Here is a 19414-nt window from a genome sequence, read left to right as displayed (position 1 = left end):
GATCATTGTCCCATTGTCCAAAAGCTATCCTCTTTTAGCTTCATCTTTTTACAGATGATGTGATGTTTGCTTCTCAGAATTTGCTGGCATTTAGTAGAATCCATTCTTCCTCTTACCAGTGCAATTTTTTCCTGTGCCCTGGCTGCAATACAACCTCAAAGCATGATAGATCCACCCCATGCTTAATAGTTGGCAAGATGTTCTTTTTCATACAGAAATGCTGCTCTTTTTTCTCCAAACATGCCTGATTGTGGCCAAAGAGTTCTATTTTAACTTCATCAGTCCACAGCACTTGTTTCCAAAAATGGATCAGGCTTCTGTAGATGTTCTGTTGCATACTTCTGACGTTGATTTTTAGGATGGGGATGGCAGGTAAGGTTTTCTTCTGCTCACTCTTTCTATTAAGGTTTTGTCTGTGCAAGCATCACTGCACAATGGAACAGTGCACTACCACTCCTGAGTCTGCTAAATTCTGCAGTTTTTTTGCAGTCAAATGAGAGTTTTCACTGTCTCTTTTTTGAAGTAGTTCTGTTCTCTGGTAAAAAATTATCAGGGGTGCCTAAACTTTGCATAAGACTATAAATCACAACTTAGTGTTCATCTATGAAAGATGTAGGCTGTCAAACATAACTCTTCTTATTCATCATGACCATAAATGTAATTCTTTTGATAATGTAGAAATCTGTTAGTTGACATTCATTTGGCAAAATGTGTAAAATTGATTGAGAAAACTAAAAGATAATGTTTCGAGAAAGGGTGAAAAAAACGAAAACAAAAACAACAACTTAGACTTACTGAACTATTGTTATGCCAGCGAGAGAGAGAGTTATTGATCCTAAGTAATTTCTGGATGTGTATCATATGTGCCAACCACCTCAAACTGTGGAGGATTCACATCAGTGCGCCAGAGCACAACTGCATAACTGATGGTTGGATCATAATTTTTATCGTATTTCACCTGACGGCCATCGAGTGGAAAATCCAACTTCTTTATCTCCTCCAGAAGCTGAGGTGTATGAAGAAATAAAAGACAAATAATGTATAGTCATATGACTATATTATCAATGTAGTATTATAGTAATAATACATCATGATATTAATAAACTAAAGTATTATTTTTGTTTGATCATTTATTAAAATTATTGCCTAATAATTAAATAATGTAAATGTTAACACAATATAATGCATAATAATACTGATTGATTTACCATGTATGGCTTGGCCATTGTATTTTTTTGTGGCATTCATTCATGTCGCACTGCAGAACTCTATGTAATGCATGAGCTATGGTATATATATGGCAGAATAGATGGAAAAGGAGAGTGTAGGATTTTCATTTATAATGTCCTCTGCAGTCAACAAAGAGCAGTATTCACAAACTTGATTACAAGTATTTCTCTTTCCCAGGATGCCAGTCTCATCGCTATCATTATGGCGAACATCAGTTGTTCCTCTGTCTTTATAGATAAATTCATTAAATCCAGGCAATGACAAGAGTCTCTCTGCAATACCAATAACTGTGCCAATTTTTCCAATTCCTGGTTCTCTTGGAATCTGTTGGTTCATAGCCCATGCATTACTTGCAATCCATACTTTGTCCTGGATGTTGTTTGCTATGGCTGCTTTGATGAATTTGGTTGCATATTGTGGCAAAGCAAAAACTACAATGACATTGATGTTGAGCTTATCAATATTTTTAAGCGTTTGACTGTAGTTTGCCTTTAGACTTAGTCCCTCTTGATAGGCCAAACAAATGCCTGTATTATTTATATACTTGTTAAACTGCTTTAGTCCGTCTGTGCTGTAATCATCTTGACTACCAATAAAGGCAACCCAGTTCCATCCAAACCACTGTATGATGTGAATAATCATCTCTACCAGGTCTTTGTTGCTAGGCATTGTTCTTACAAAGGAAGGATACTGAAGTTTATTGCTTAACGCAGAGGTAGAAGCTCCATAATTCACCTTTGAAAGAAAAGAAGACATTAATGTTTGTTTGTGCATCAATCTATCTATCTATATATATATCTATATATATATATATATATATAGTAACTTGGTAGTCCTGAACAAAAGGTAGGAAGCAAGTGTGCAATTAATATATCATGTATACTGTATAAATAGAAACAATTTACCATTGGTATAAGGTCCATTGTAAACAGTGGTGCAATAGTCATACTACTTGTGCTTCCATATGGCCCTGTTTAAAGCAATCACTTTAGGCTGATAGTTGTTATGTTTCTCTTTTAGGTTTAATTGAGCCATTCTTGGAGATGAAACTCAAGGCTGAGTTGAAATTTTTTGTATTAGAACAGTAGTCAAAGATTTCATAGCCCAGAGAAACATTAGGCAAAAGACTGGTGGAGTTATTAATCTCTTCAACAGCAAACCTCATTACTTGCAGCATCTGATATCCAGATTTTGAGGAAATGTGCCTTGAAAACATCAATAGCATGTAAAGTTAGCATGTTTAGTTCGATATAAATTTTTATAATTAACTTTGAGAAAATGCTACTTTAATTTAAAATGTGCATTAAAAACCCTGTACTGGTAAAGGTCCTTACTTACCTGAAACATTTGGTAGTCTCAGCAGAAAATAGGGCCGTTTCATGTTCAATTTCATGTAAAGGAAAAGGCCACCAATAAGTAATCTCCCTCCAAACTGAAGTCTGACGTTGACCAAGAAATTTTGAAAAAGAAACAATTAGTAAAGCCTACAATCAAAATGTAAATGCTACTGAGAAGCATGGCTTAAAAGAGACAGTTGGTCGTGAAACAGACTATGTGCTTAGTGGCTAATCATTAGAGAAGTGTCAGGTTCATATTCAAGAATTTTCAGTTGAACATTTCAATTTGCTTAAACCACTGTATTCAATGATTTCCATAGTTAACTCATAAAACATGTCAGTCATTTTTTAAATAGAGCATTACACCACAAATGTCTCTCATATATAAATTGTACATATGTTTGAATTTATAAATCAAGATCTTGTAAAACCAACTTGAACTTTTTTTACAGTTGGGTGGTTAAACAAATAATGTGGTGATGATGATTATTGTGTGTATATATATATATATATATATATATATATATAGTACATGATATATTATGCAGCATCAGTTGAGGTGAATGCTGTGATATTCACGCTCTTCCCGAAGGCTTAAACCTAGTCAATAGAAAAAGCAACATGCTGTTGTCATAAACTTTACATTTTTAAATTTGCTTAACCCAGTTTGTGCATGAATTTAAATGTTTTACATACCTCACATTAATCTCAGGGGTTAAAGGAAAAACAACCCCTGCCATCTATGTCACATACCCAGTTTTAGAGCTTTTTGTCTTTTTGTAATTAGAAGTATAGTGAGTACATGCTTTACCTACACAAATGAAGTGCACAAAGAACATTTGTATTTCAAGAAAAGTCAGTTTTATGAAATTTTTGTATTTTCAATCTAAGGCTTTTACAAGAGTTGACTATTTGCATAACTTTTCAAGGCAGTTTTATTTCTCAAATATTAAAAGCCAACAGTGAATGTTTTTATATATATATATATATTTATATATATATATATACACACAAAGACAAGACTTAAATATACGCAGACACAATCAGGGAAATTAAAACACCTGGGAAACACAGCTGGCTGGAGACAAATGAACACAATTAACTTAACAAGAAAAGGAACAAGACCAAATAAGGAGAAACAGCTAGACCAAAAACACAACATAAACACAGAGGTTGTGACAGTAATACTGCACAGATGCTCAAAAAGTTTGCTTTCAATCTAACTTTCGTGTTGACCATGAAAACATCAACATCTCTTTGCCAATTACTTGCAACCTTGAACGAAACAGCGCATATGAGCATTTTGAATAACTATGTGTAACTATGATATACATGATATGCAAAATATATGATATTAAGGCAGAGGTGTTTGATTTTGAGATGTGTTTGTGATATTTTGAATGCAGTGCTTTATTTTTATGTGAGGTATTTAGCATTTTCTGTTTGCAGTTTTAAGATTTGTGTAGGATAATTGGAAAAAATAATATGGTTATACTTCCTGGTTCCAGTATGGACTATAGCTGCTGCATTTTGGACCAACTGTATTTTGTTGATCAAGCATACAGAACAACCTCTTATTAAAACAAAGCATTACAATGTTATAACTATTGGATCTCCTTCAAAACTTTAGAATCTTACTTATTATATTGTCTTTCTTTTAAACAGTACATTTTATGAACAAACAAACAAAAAAATTGAACAGAAAATACGATTTGACCATACAGCTGTCAAAACATTTGCTGTTGTTTCCACATGCAACACGTACATATTGTAATCCAGAATGAATTAACATCAGCGCATAGTCTCCATGACCACCATGGGGCAAAGGGTCTGCTGACTGTTACGGGTGTCACTAGGGACGACTGGAGTTGCTGAGGTAGCTGTGAGCTCCTCTTGCTCTGCTTAGTCCTCTGTCTTTTAGACTGCATTTGGCAAAAGTAAGTGACAGTGGAGAAGAAGACTTGGTGGTAATTGGTTGAGACCAGGTTGTACAAGATGGGATTGATCACAGAGCTCACATAGAAAGCACGTTTGTCACCATGTAGAAGTAATGGTAGAAATCGTAAAGTGCACTGTGAAGGGAAAAGCAAAAAACAAGGTTCTAGTATTACTTGGCATTATTATTTGAAAAGCATTTTTTGTTGTATGCATATGCAAACTTACATTGTCCACCCAGTTACATAACAGTACATCAGTCTTCGACAGTGATAAGGAAACCAACATAAAACAAAGGCTAAAACCACCCCACCTGAGAAAAAGAACATATATATAAATTAAAGGTTTTTACTATTCATTTGAAGTAATTAGTAACTTTGACAAATATAATTAAAACACACCCAAAAAAAAGTACAAATCTGTCACTTAAGCAAGACACAAAAATTACACCTATGCACCTCATTTACCCCTAGATAGTACATATTAGTACTTTAAAAAAACATATTTGTTTTTTAAAAGCACATTTATTACCTTTGGAAAGAATACCATCCCAGTAACATCTAATATAATAAATCTTTCTGAGTATTAATCACTGAAACGATTTGTTCAAAAACTGAATTATTCAGTAAGGAAAATCACTACAATATAAGCAACCTTTGATTATTATTGAATTGTTTAACAATAAAATCATGCATAATCATGTTCAGTAACTTCTCATAAATATCCCAAGATGTCATTTCTAGCTGTGGTAGTTAAACGACTAGTAGTATACGGCAATAACACAGGCCTACTCTTTCATGCGTGATAGCTAAGTCATAAAATACATTTCTGTACTGAACTTCCGATTCACGCGTTCATCAGAAACTGAACATATTAAAACTACGCTTTTCTTTCACTCACGCAGGACTTTGACACCGTGGCGTAGGGATCTCTGATGGATTGTCTCGGTGGTGCCGCTGTGATCTGAAGCTACTGAACGGTATAAATCATGATGGGTCATTCTCTGAAGCTGATGTCCTATCAGGCCGTTCATCACTGTAATCACCAGCATTGGCACAACAAAAGAGAGAAGGGCATTTATCTGAAAAGAAAAACATTAATACTGTAATAGAAACTATTCAAAAAGTGGGAATGGGACACATCATGGCACGCGTAATGATTATATCATAAACGTCAAGTGAAAAAACAAACCAACAAAAGCCCTTCCTGACCCCGTTCTAATAATTTCTTCACACCTGAAGCAGAATATTTGTCAAAAAATGGTTATGTATCATTTTGCTCTATTTTTGCGCTGTATTAAAGTCTCATTCTGACTCTGAGGTACATTTCAGGGTGAGTTTGTTTCATTTGTTTCGCCTGATTTAAAATTCAATTCAATGACGTCTCACTGTAGACGTTTACTGATCAACACATATTTATGTGATTAGTGAAAATGTCCTTTGTTGTACACTGCAACGTTTCTAAATTGTGGAAAAAATATTCCCATCTAAATTGCTATAAAATAGCTTAGGATTTGATTTCATGCCCACCTGTAGAACGGTTTTGGCGGTGCTGGAGGAGACCACGATGGTACAGATGCTTTCTTCCCCCACGTTAAGTTGCCCCATGGTCAGGAGCATCGGAGAGGCCAGAATGAGCGACGCGCACCAGAGCGCGCAGATGAGTCTCCTGGTGCGTCCGCGAGACGCGCGCCTCTTGGCTTTGAACGGGTGGCAGAGGGCCATGTAGCGCTCCACGCTCAGGCTCACGATGTTAAACGCCGTGGCGTACGAGCAGCCGTCCCGCAGAAAGTAATAGCCCCTGCAGACCACCTCGCCGAAAGCCCACGGGTGATGAATCCAGATGAAGTTGTAAAGCTCCACCGGCATGCACAGCAGCAGAATCAGCAGGTCGGACACCGCGAGGCTGGCGAGGTGATAGTGGACGGTGCTTTGGAGATGTCTGATGGATCTCCAGTGGAGAGATATGCACAGGGTCACGGAGTTACCGATTAAGCCGACTGCGAACAGCACAGCATAAATCAAGGTCACGAGCACTTTGGAATAAACGTCCGTGTTCACATCCAAATCATCCGGCGGCGGGGGATCCGTGCTGTTGAGCGGGGGCCGTCCGGTGCCGTTCTCCAGAACCGGCATTAGATTCAGATCCCACGGAGTTTCTGTTGACCTCATTTCTCCTTAAAACCTCCAAATGCTCGACACAAAACACTGATTATTTGTGCCCTTTCGGAACGTGCTGAGAAACGCATCTGTGCGTGAATGTGACATCACGGATTTATTTTACGCGGGGGCGCGCGGGACTGATAAAGCTTGCAGGCAACGTAAGGACTTGTTAACTGTAACAGAATATTAAGGCATAAGTCATATTATGACATTCGATGGTATAACGCGCATTCGAAATGTACTAATGTCAATGCGTCATATGCACCAATGTCAGTTTCCTCACAGTGAAATGTGCCCGAAAGGTCAAAATGTATTACTATACTTGTGCAAACATTTAGTGCACATAATTTAGTGAATACCAATATATCACACACACAAACACCGTTTTCAATAATGAAACAAAAATTAAATTTAAACAACCTGACAAAGATTTGCGATTTTCCTTAAGGTATTGTTTTTATACAAATACTAGTAGTACTACTATTCATAATACATTTTTATGCGACACAATGAAATGGTTATTTATGAAACGATTATTCATTAAATTATATATTTATGTTTAATCACCTTTTAAAATGTAAACAAATCAATAACCCTATAAGAACTACATTAGTGGAATAATAATAGCCTACCACTGTACTAAAATATCAAAGTATAAAAATCATTTTATTTATTTCCATGTTACTAAAAAGTGCAACGGCTTTCCTTACTTAAATATTTCCTTACCAGTTTTCTTTTCCTTACCAGTTTTCCTTACTTAAAGTTTACAAGCATTGACAATCTGCACATAAAACACATTCAGTGAACAGCCACATGTGGGGCATCCTGTCCAGCGGCCTCCTCCTGATCTATACATATGTGTCATATGATTTTTCTAGTGATATTGTCAGGACTGCACCTCCAGCACAATCTAAAACCGTGCTTGACTAGACACACCATGTGCTGATCCTGTAAAAGACTTTCTTTGAGATTTCATTCAGCAGCATTTTCACACCAAACTAAGTTTATTATTTAACAGCCATGCCGTAGCTTTACTTTTTGGGTTTGCCAAAGATGATTTCAGTTTGGACGGCAACCGTTTATTGGCTTTGGTCTTAGGATGTAGTATGATGAATAGAATCAATCGTTACACTAATATTCCAGATTAAACGAGTATAGCATTTGTGGCCTATATAGGTTACATTGTGGCTATATACAGATAGTTTAAAGGAATAAAGCATTAAAGTGTTATAATATATTTTAATTTAACACTGTATTCAGGTCAGGTTAACGTTGCTGTATGAACTGATATAGATGGTAAACAGACACAGAAGCATGTGAGAACACATTCTTTGCCTTCAGTGTGTTCAGTTGCCTCTAGCACACACCATTCAGCCTTGTGCAAAATCAGTCCGGATTTCACACAATAGAAAGACATTCACAGCTGCAAAAATCTTCTTTGCTCGGAAATGTTATTTATATATGATGCGCATTGCAGATTTCATGTTAGAGGAAGTGGCTTTTAAAATCCGATGTTTTGTATGCATTGTAAGCATCTGTGAATTTGTAACTCCACGATATGAAGGTTTATTGGGCTGCTAGTAAACAAGTAATGACAAACCTGTCAGAAATGTTCAATGTAATGGAGAGACTTCATTAATTGTAGACTTCACGTAACACACTACAGCAAAGTGCAAACAAGCTGTTATACATTAAACATCACTGACAATAAAAAAAGCTATGGTGCTATATAATACACAGATCAAGAATCGGCGGGTGAATCTCAAGAATGGTGAATGCAACCAAAATAAATAAACTGATCACAAAAACAAAAATAAAAGCATATAGAAAGAAATAGAGAAAATAAGTGGCCAACTCAGTTGCATAATTTATTAATGTCGCAAAGCATGCTGGGAGTTATGGGTGAGGTTTATGGGTGGACTATATTGGTAAACTCATGAAGGGAATAATGAATGAGGAGTAGGGTGTGATTTGAAACACACTTTTGAACAACGTTAATTCACCGTTAATTCAAGTTACTTTCTCGAAAACACCAAGTATTATCCAGAATGCATAATTTTTTTCTACAGGATTTTACCTTTGTAATGAAAAAGGCAAAGATAATGTGCTAGTACTTTATTTTGATGGTCCCTTTTGAACAATCTGTTGACAATAATTAACTTTGCACATATAAGTCAACTACCTCTTATTAGAATCATAGTACACAGTTTGATTAATATCTGCTAACTCATTATTGCCATGGTCTCCCAACAGAAATTCTACTGACTAATTTTGCAAGTACATGACAACTTGATCAACCCTGACCCTACCAGTCTACTAATACTCTGCTAAGAGTCTAATAAGACGTAGTAGATATGTATGTGCAGCGTGACTTATACTCAACAGTATGTGAAATTAAGTGAAACCGATAATGTCAGTGACCTCTCTTTCTATTTTGCATGCTGTTTGGTGAAGAAACCATATTCAGTCATATAGATCAAATGATGTGGCCAAATGTAAATGTCAGGATAAAACCTGTTCTCTTATGGTGTGCAATCTGACCCGAACAGGTCCCAGTATTCAAAAATCTCATCAGCATTTGTCACATCTTTGCATTTTCTTACACGCTGTCACAGATCAAGCTTCCGTGGCTCTATCACCCATGTACTGACTCTTTCTCTGGACTCTATCTGCCATAAGCCTGTGCCTGATCATTTGCACACCTTGGTCCCATTCCCTGGACTATTTAAACAGCTCCAGCACACGCTCTCGTTGTGAAGCGTTGTTTTGTTGTGGCTGAAATTTTTGAGTATTTCTCCTGATTTTTTATTTTATCCTGTTCGCACACAATTACATGTCAAGATTTTTCCTACTCACATCGCCGTTGTCACAACTTCCTCTAAATCAGAAATCATGCAAGTAGGACCATCATACTCAACGTTGTCTTTAGTGCTCAACTTTGGGTCTGTTTTATTGCATATCTTGCCATTTTCCATCACATTCCCCTAATCCCTTATGAATCTGTTGGTGGGGTCAGCATCAGAAATATAATTCTGCAAGCTAGAGCACTACACATCCATGCAATCAAATCCATCAAATCCATGCATCTACTCCTCGTCCAATCCTCTTACTCTTGGACTTGGTTACTCTTGGACTCCCCTGGCTGCAACTTCTCATGGACGGAGAAACAGATTGTCCAGTGGTCCAACTCCTGTCCTCAAAGTTGTTTAAGATGTTCCCCTTCAGATCAGATTCAGATTTCTGCTCTTCACTTGGAACCTGTATACATTCTGAACCTCCCACCAGAATATTATGACCTGTTAATGGTTTTTAGCAAGGCCAAGTTATAGCAGCTTCCACCTCATCAATCCAGCGACTGCGCTATTACCTACACTGTAAACCTGGTTAAGTCCTGCTAACTCAAAAAATCTGAGGCAACTATTTTAGCCATGAACTTAGCAGCTGATTTCTCCAGACGAGGAACCAAGATACAAGCAAGTCAAATCCCAAGTCCTCAAAGATAATTAAGTGACTAATTAAATGATAATTGTGCATTAGTGATGAACAGCTGCTGTTATTGAACATTACAGAGGAGTTTTGCAAAAGCTCATTACAAGTAAACAAAATCAAAACAAAACAATAAAAACAAGCATTTGTGTTTACATTACATTCATGTACAGGTACATTATAGGTTAATGATACATTCTCTAGTTTGCCTATGTTTTGCCTATGTTGTCTGAGTCTAAGTCCTACTAATGGTTTGGGTGTAACTCTGAATAGATGTTTGAAAGTATGCCAGGGTGTTTTCTTACATCTCTTCCCATGTAAAAAAACAGTAGACACAGAAAACCTAGAAACCAACCTAAGAACACAACTATGGTTAAGGTTATAGTGTTCCCTCTTTCACAGATGAGCAAAAGTTGGTCTTTATAAGTCCATGTGTCTGTGACGAGTTTGACAGGATTGACAGTCATCCATATCACACATGAAATTAAATGAATGAAAGATGAAAATGCAACGAAGAGCCACTGGCCATTGTGTTTTACCCAAAGGCTGTGCAATCTCGGGAACTGTGCAGCCATTTTAAAAACACAAACAATTTGAAAAGAACGGACAGTCAAACACGAAATACAGACAGTGAAGAAAAACGCATATATGGCATTTCTCAGAAGACAAAATACAAATGTGGGTTTTCCAAAGAAAAAGAACACACTTACACTAGAAAAAATCAAACTAGTCAACATGAGGAAACACATGCTGCCACCAGCAGACTTCACCACTGGTGTGTCGTAATTGTAGACAAAAAGGAAAAACATGGAAATAAGGAGAATAACTAGGCATGCGGCAGAAGCCATGACAATAATGGAGGGAATTTCTGTGAACTGTACATAAACAACAGAACGAGTCTTACATGTCGTGCTGCCCTCATCAGACCATTCACTCTCTGCACATGGAAAACAGGTGTAGGGGTCCCCTGAAAAACAGTTCAATAATATACAGTAAATGTTTAGTGTAATATTTTGGCAAAAGCAATACTAATTGAATCAGGAAAAATATTTTGTCTTCAAATCACATTTAAAATAGCACCATAATTCTAGTAATCGTGGTGATATAACGAACAAAAAATGCTATTCCACGCCAAAAATGAACCCACCATCATGTCGTTCCAAACCTCTTTGACTTTATTGCTTTGGAGGAACAAGCTGACAACAAAAACTCTCTCCGTTGACTTCCACTATGTTGACCAAACATACAATGCAAGTGAATAAGAATGCAAACTATTTGGTTAACAACATACTTCAAAATTTATTTTGTGTTATGTATAAATAAAAACTTAAATATATAGTAGGTTTGCAATGACATGAATGAGAGTAAATGATAACAGACATTTCATTTTTCAGGTAGACTATACTTTTAAATATTGCCACCTTTGTTACTTACGAGAAAAATTCACATAGCTGTTAGGTGGACATTTTTTACAAGTAAAACAGCAACCATGAAAGCCTTCAGTTTTCCTTGAATGTCCCACCTTACACTCAACAGAGCAGTTTGAGGAAGGGACCTTTAACAAAGAGGAAAATGTGTTATTTATAGTTTTGTTTAGAAGTTTTGCACATTTCTAAAACGGAGTGCCTATTTACACTTAGTGCAAATAACCCGTCTTATTGGAAGAAACTATTGATACAGCCCTGATACAGCCTTGATACAGCCTTAAGATTAAGTCTCAAATGGGAATGTCTCAGATTGTGTATGGACAGTAACCATGGTTCCCAGAAAAGGGGAACAAGGTGTTGCATCTTGGAGAGCAAGTGTAATCATTGGTAGACAGTGGTCCATGATGTAGGTTTAGGCTTGGGGTTAGGTTAAGGGGTCTAAAAATCTAAAGCGTTATTTGAACTAAAAATATGTAGCAATTTGTATGCTTTAAACTTTGAAATGTCTCTAAATTGTATGTTTTAGCATCAGTAAAATATACAGAAATGTACGTTTTATGCTTGTAAATGTTACGTATTCATTCCTACTTCCTTTACAGGAGAAAACCTGTAAAGTTAAACTTTTAGAAAAAGGCTCAACAAAAATTACTTACAGAACCATTGTTATGCCAGCGAATGAGAGAGTTGTCAATAGTAAAAGTAATTTCTGCATGCTTCTTATATGTTCCCACCATCTCGAACTGTGGAGGATTTACATCAGTGCGCCAGAGCTGATCCAACTGATTGTTGGATCATAATTTTTTTTTTCATAATTCAATAATGTATTTGAAATACTATTTGAAATTTAACTTAACTTACTATGTATGGCTTGGCCATTGTATTTTTGTGGCATTCATTCATGTCACACTGCAGAACTCTATGTAATGGTATACACTGCAGCATATAAGTCAAAGGAGAGTGTTGGATTTTCATTTATAATCTCCTCTGCAGTCAACAATGAACAGTAATCACAATCTTGATTACATGTCTTACTGTACTCCTTGACTTCACTCTCAGCTCTATCATTATGGCCAGCATCAGTTGTTCCTCTGGTTTTATAGATGAAGTCATTAAATCCAGGCAATGACAAGAGTCTCTCTGCAATGCCAATGACTGTACCAATTTTCCTGATTCCTGGTTCTCTTGGATTCTGTTGATTCATAGCCCATGAATGACTTGCAATCCATACTTTGTCCTGGATGTTGTTTGCTATGGCTGCTTTGATGAATTTGGTTGCATATTGTGGCAAAGCAAAAACTACAATGACATTAATGTTGAGCTTATCAATCTTTTTTAGCGTTTGACTGTAGTTTGCCTTTAGACTAAGTCCCTCTTGATAGGCCAAACAAATTCCCGTATTATTTATATACTTGTTAAACTGCTTTAGTCCGTCTGTGCTGTAATCATCTTGACTACCAATAAAGGCAACCCAGTTCCATCCAAACCACTGTATGATGTGAATAATCATCTCTACCAGGTCTTTGTTGCTAGGAATTGTTCTTACAAAAGAAGGATACTGAAGTTTATTGCCTAATGCATAGCTAGAAGCCCCATAATTCACCTTTGAAAAAGAACAAAACACTATATATATATATATATATATATATATATATATATATATATATATATATATATATATATATATATACATACATACATATATGTGTGCTTACAAAAAACTTGCAAAAAGAAAAAAAAAGGTGTAATGCAGCCTAAAAATCCTTTAACGGATTTGAATAATAAAAAGTGTGTTGGTGTGTTATGTGTAGGCTAAGTTAAAAAGATGTGTCTTTAATCTAGATTTAAACTGGCAGAGTGTGTCTGCTTCCCGAACAGAGTTAGGGAGATTGTTCCAGAGTTTAGGTGCTAGATAGGAAAATGATCTGCCGCCCGCAGTTGATTTTGATATTCTAGGTATTATCAAATGGCCGGAGTTTTGAGAACGCAGCGGACGTGCAGGACTATAATGTGATAAGAGCTCGCTCAAGTATTGAGGAGCTAAACCATTCAGGGCTTTATAGGTAATTAATACGATTTTAAAATCTATCCGATGTTTGATGGGGAGCCAGTGCAGTGTTGACAGAACCAGGCTAATGTGATCATACTTCCTAGTTCTAGTAAGGACTCTGGCTGCTGCGTTTTGGACTAGCTGAAGTTTGTTTATTAAGCGTGCAGAACAACCACCCAATAAAGCATTGCAATAATCTAACCTTGAGGTCATAAACGCATGAATTAATATTTCTGCATTAGAGGTTGAAAGCATAGGTCGTAATTTAGATATATTTTTAAGATGGAAAAACGCAGTTTTACAGATGCTAGAAACATGATTTTCAAAGGAAAGATTGCGGTCAAACAGCACACCTAGGTTCCTAACTGATGATGAAGAATTAACAGAGCAGCCATCAAGTGATAGGCTGTGTTCTAGATTATTATATGTGGGGTTTTTAGGTCCAATTATTAGCACCTCTGTTTTTTCTGAATTTAGCATTAGGAAGTTACTCATCATCCAGCTTTTTATATCGACTATGCATTCTGTTAGATTCTCAATTTGGTGTGTATCACCAGGCTGCGCTGAAATATAGAGCTGAGTATCATCAGCATAGCAGTGAAAGCTAACACCATGACTCCTGATAATATCTCCCAGAGGTAACATGTACAGGTTGAAAAGTAACGGTCCTAGCACTGAGCCTTGAGGAACTCCATATTTCACTTGTGAATGATATGATACCTCCTCATTTAATGCTACAAACTGATAGCGGTCAGATAGATATGATGTAAACCATGCTAAGGCGCTTCCTCTAATGCCATAGTTTTCTAGTCTATCCAAGAGAATGTTGTGATCGATAGTATCGAATGCTGCGTTAAGATCTAATAGCACTAATAACGAGATAAAACCATGATCCGATGATAAAAGCAGGTCATTAATAACTCTAATGAGAGCAGTCTCAGTACTATGGTATGGTCTAAAACCTGATTGGAAATCCTCACAGACACCATTTTTTTTATAAAAAGGAATACAGTTGTGAGGATACTACCTTTTCTAGTATCTTTGACAGAAAAGGGAGATTAGAGATTGGTCTGTAATTTACTAAGTCTTTGGGATCAAGATGTGGTTTCTTAATAAGAGGCTTAACTACAGCCAGTTTGAAGGTTTTGGGAACATATCCTAATGACAATGATGAATTAATAATGTTCAAAATAGGATCTATGACTTCTGGAAGCAAATCTTTTAATAGTTTAGATGGCTGTTGTGAGAGGAGCTCCGCTGCACGACTGAGGTCGCATGGAATGTGAGTGGCAATCAGAGACTTGAGTTTGTAAACAGACACCACCATGGTAGTTGGTGAATGCAACCATCACTGTGTTGTCCATTCAAAACATCATGTACTTGCCTTGGATCAAAGATCAAAGCCTCCTAAAAGCTAGAAGCACTGTCAACAGCTCCAGGCAATTGATATGCCAATGCAGGCAAGGGGTTTTCCAAGGCACTGCTGAAGCAGTCTCATATGCATTAGGCCCAATGGTGTGACCATGGCTGAGGATGCCATATAGTAGTCCCCAGTAGTCCTTGTAGGGGATACAGAGTTACCAAAGAGTCCAACCTACAAGATGGGGACGTTGAGAAAAGCGAACTTTCTCGGCTTCCCACATCTCTACTAGGTTTAGCCACAGGTGGTGCTACTGGGCCACCATTGTGGACATCGCTCTCCCCAAAGCCTATGCCGTCACCTCTGTAGCCCAGAGGGCATAGTTGGAAAAAGGAAAAAATTTATACTATGCACAGGCAATGATGTTATAGACAGTCATCATGTCAGCCAATGTTATTGCCGTGGTTAGCTTCAGAAACCCGTCATAGTAAAAGCATTTCCCGTAGCGTACTTTTTTACAATCACTGTGCAGAGTGTGTCAACGGTCAGTCAAATCTCATAATTCTGTAACTGAAGTGTCACGCTGCGCAGTTTTAAGACAGATGTCTATTTCTTCGCAATGCAAGAGTAAATAAAGAACTGATGTTTGAAAAAGTAAAGCATTTCCTTTACTCAAACATGGTCTATAAAAGTTTTTAAAAACAAGAGAAAGAAGTCTGATTCAGAAAGCAATATCAGAAATCCAAGTCCTGACTGTGCGAAAGGAGGAGTTGGGCATCTGAATGTAGCATCTGAATTAGTGGTGTAGTGGAGGGTATATGCAGGTATACCCACTTTTTTATCAGGCTTTGCGTATACCCACTTCTAAAAATCCCTTCTGATGCACAAAAATCAGGAGTGTTCTGCATTAGCCAAAATTACGAAAGTCTATTGAAAATAGTCTACATCGGGCTATTCAAAACAATTCAAAACAAAATAACATACTGCTCTAAAAAAAATCTGTTTTTTATTCCCGTTGAAAACTAATACCATTGCAAATTTGACAATTTTATGCAAGAGTAGTTTATGTGAAGTTTTCAACAGCTCAGACACAGTCAATATTGACAAATTCTGGTTGATTTGGTTTAACAAAGATTAAAGAACAGTCCTGCATCTCGGAGCAACACACATTACTGAATTAATCATGTGAATCAATGCTTCAATAAACCATTTATAAAGCAGGCGCTTGCTTCATTCTTGAAAGAATTAGCCATTTGAACAAATCGTTTGAATAAATGACTCAATGACTCGCTCATTAAGATTGTCACTTGCTGCATCTTACTGGCAGTTTACATTCATATTTAAAAGTAGCTTTCTGTATTCTTCCCTACATCGCATACTTGTGTATTAAAAAATAATAATTAAAAAAACATAAAAACAAATAGCATTAGTTTTGCAGTTGTAATCTTGAAAAATGCGTTACAAAAATGTCACTTCAGTATCATTAAACTATCTGTGTAAATGCAAATAAATAAATGCTATTGACTTCTGCTGCTTCCATTTCTTCTGCAATGTAAATATCAGATTTTGTTGAGGCTTTCATTTAATTCATAGGCTTGGTTTCACAAACAGGGCTTTGCATAAGACAGGATTAGTTTATAGTTCAATTAGGACAAAAGTAATTTTTATAAACATGCTTTAGAAAAAAACATTACTTGTGTGCAACTTAAGACAAAAACAAAGGCGCTGTTATGTTTTAAGATCAGTCAGTGCAAGTGTCTTTGATTTAAAACAGTTTTATGTTTTAGTCTAGGACTAAGTTTAAGCCTTGTCTGTAAAACTGGGGGATAGTGTCTTATTATATTAAATTATTAATAAAATGTAAAAAAGCAAAACAGAGAAGCAAGGGCAAATCACGCTATTGCATGTGTACTCATCTGTGCAATCTTACCTGATGAGCTTGGGACTTGCCTGGGTGCGAAGAGGGTATGCACTTGCGACTACAGCCATTGGGTTCACACAGGAATTAGTCACAGCATTCTCTGCTGGTGCGCCACATCACAACAACCTGCTAGTCCTTTCTTACCACCAGAGGCCAGACTGGAGAGACTGATTTTAACGCAGAGAAAGGTGATCAGACATCGAGATGTCATCCTCGCCCACATGTATTGTGAAAAGCACAATATATATATAAAAAGTAAAAAAGGAGCTGTTTATAAAAAGTGAGCTGTTTGCATCTAAATGTGGAAGCAGACATCCTGTCGAGGCAAGGACTGAGGTATCATGGGACGCCCACTTCGAGGTGGTGGAAAAGATCTGGAGAGTGTTTCACCAGGTGGAACTGGACCTCTTTGTGACTTGAGAGAATTCATGTTTACATGTCGGCGATCTCTGCCTACCATGCCTCTCTCTCGGTGGATATACAATCCTGTGATTCAATCCAGATCTCACTGTGGTCTTAGAGGCTCTCTGTGTGCCGCCGTTTAGCACTGTGTTTTCTGGTATTGTAATATGTTTTATGCATGTTTATGATAGATCAATAGGGAATATCACCTTGTTTTAATGTGATGTAACTGAAAGTGTATATTATATGTTGATATCATTGCATCGTTGATATTCGTGCTTTAACAATCTTTATCTTTACTAGTTAACTATCAAACTCCCATCCAGTGCATATGCAAATTAACATGCTTAGAGACAAAGAGCCATAGAACTCTCCTCTAAAAGTTCAGGATATCATTGGCTCTTTGACCGCAGTCTTCTACTTTTCTGGATTTCATCCATGTCTCACCCTGCCAGCGCAACCGCAGTTTGTGGCAACTCTTACATTTGCTCCAGGCCTTGCGGCCTTGACTTTCCATTCAACCAAAGATTCTCGGATCTCAGCAGATCTCCCTCTTAGGTCTTTTTACCTTCTACCCAGGAAGAAACTATCAATCATCAGTCAGGACATCTTTGGAGTTCATCACTCTTCCAACTGTTTAATTCTTCTACAGTTATATAAATAATTGTAATTAGTCATAAAATTAAATCAATTAATTGTAATTATTTATATACATTTCCCTTAATGAGCTGATTTGTTGCAATAAATAGCTCCTAAGCAAGTGGAAAAAGCTGCTGATTAAAGGCCGGGACTCACTAAGCTGAAGTCAACCAACTAGCGGCAATGAAATAGGCAGGACTGGACAAAAAAGCTATGCTCGAACACATTCAAAAGCTACCATTTTGAATATTAGTAACATTTATAACTTGACCAGTCCCTATCTCACTCCTCTTGCTCGGGGTCCACGCTGCGGCTACTTTCCTTGCCCCGTCTCTCAACCAAGGTTGTTGAGACCATCCTCCAATCCAGAGCTCCATCTATGAGGAAACTGTATGCCCTGAAGTGAATGCCTGCTTGACCCAGTTATCTGCACAGTTGGTACAGTGCTGGAGATCCTGCAGGCCAGGTTCTCTACAGGGGTCACCCACTCCACCCTGAAGGTTTATGTTGCGGCGATATTGGCCTACCACACCCCTCTCGGTGGACACACAGTGGGTAGAGACCCCTTGGTTACATGTTTTCTCTGCAGTGTGCTGAGGTCGAGGCTTCCAGTACGATCATTCCAACATGGGATCTGGCTGTGGTGTTTGAGGCTCTCTGTGGGCTGCTTTTGAGCCCATAGCGAAGATCTCTGATTGCCTGCTGATGATAAAGGCCACACTGCTGTTGGTGTTGTGTTCTCTGAGGAAAGCAGTGGACCTTCAGGCCCTCTCAGTAGCCCCTTTTTTTTTTTTTTAGAGTTTGCGCCTGGCATGGCCTATTGATGTCCCGCCATTTAATTGGATACGACTCAGAGCTGTCATGTCGAAACCATTCCCCATAGCGTCTCAGACATAATCTCTAAAGTTGCAAAGGCTAAAATCTCGAAACCAAAGAGATATTCCTTATAAAAGTTAAGACTTGACCATGACTTCCTAAAACACCTTGTTTAAACACACCCCTTCATCTCTACGTTACTGTGTAGGAAGACTTGCATAACACTGGCCAAATGTTTGCGCAAAGAAAGAAGATGTAGCTATTATTCTCGTTGTAGTGTTGTTGCCTGTGCCATGGTCTGGAGACGCTGAGTTTCACTGAAAGTTTTTGAGCTTCCAAAAGCGGACATAACTAAAAATCAGTGGGTTAAGTTGTATTTACAACACTGTTCCAAAACAGTTGGATGGATTGTGTTTAGACCTGAATTTCTTTTAGGTTTTTCAACATTTTAATGAATACATTCATTTGTACAATTTGTCACATTTGTTAAATTCTGCCTGAACAACTGCAGTTTTTGATTTTGCTTTTAATGATGCTATATGACTTCATTTATTGATTCATTTATTTTTTTTTAGATATATGCACAGTTCCAGAACTCTACATACTTTGACACCAAATTATTGAGGCTTTGAAAATGTTATTTATTACAGGT

At 37.2% G+C, this 19414-nt stretch overlaps 3 pseudogenes; all 3 read right to left on the bottom strand.

Annotated features, from left to right (window-relative positions):
• LOC122350035 overlaps positions 1-2748 on the bottom strand; it is a 4397-nt pseudogene extending 1649 nt beyond the window's left edge.
• A 1610-nt stretch (positions 2749-4358) lies between these two features.
• LOC122350034 lies at positions 4359-6657 on the bottom strand (annotated as a pseudogene).
• Positions 6658-11576: 4919 nt separating this feature from the next.
• LOC122350033 lies at positions 11577-17116 on the bottom strand (annotated as a pseudogene).
• Positions 17117-19414: the final 2298 nt, after the last annotated feature.

The sequence above is a fragment of the Puntigrus tetrazona genome, chromosome 8, assembly GCF_018831695.1.
Source record: "Puntigrus tetrazona isolate hp1 chromosome 8, ASM1883169v1, whole genome shotgun sequence".
In the NCBI taxonomy this organism is placed as follows: Eukaryota; Metazoa; Chordata; class Actinopteri; order Cypriniformes; family Cyprinidae; genus Puntigrus; species Puntigrus tetrazona.
Note: the sequence above shows the minus strand (reverse complement) of the source record. Positions and strands in the feature narration are given on the sequence as shown.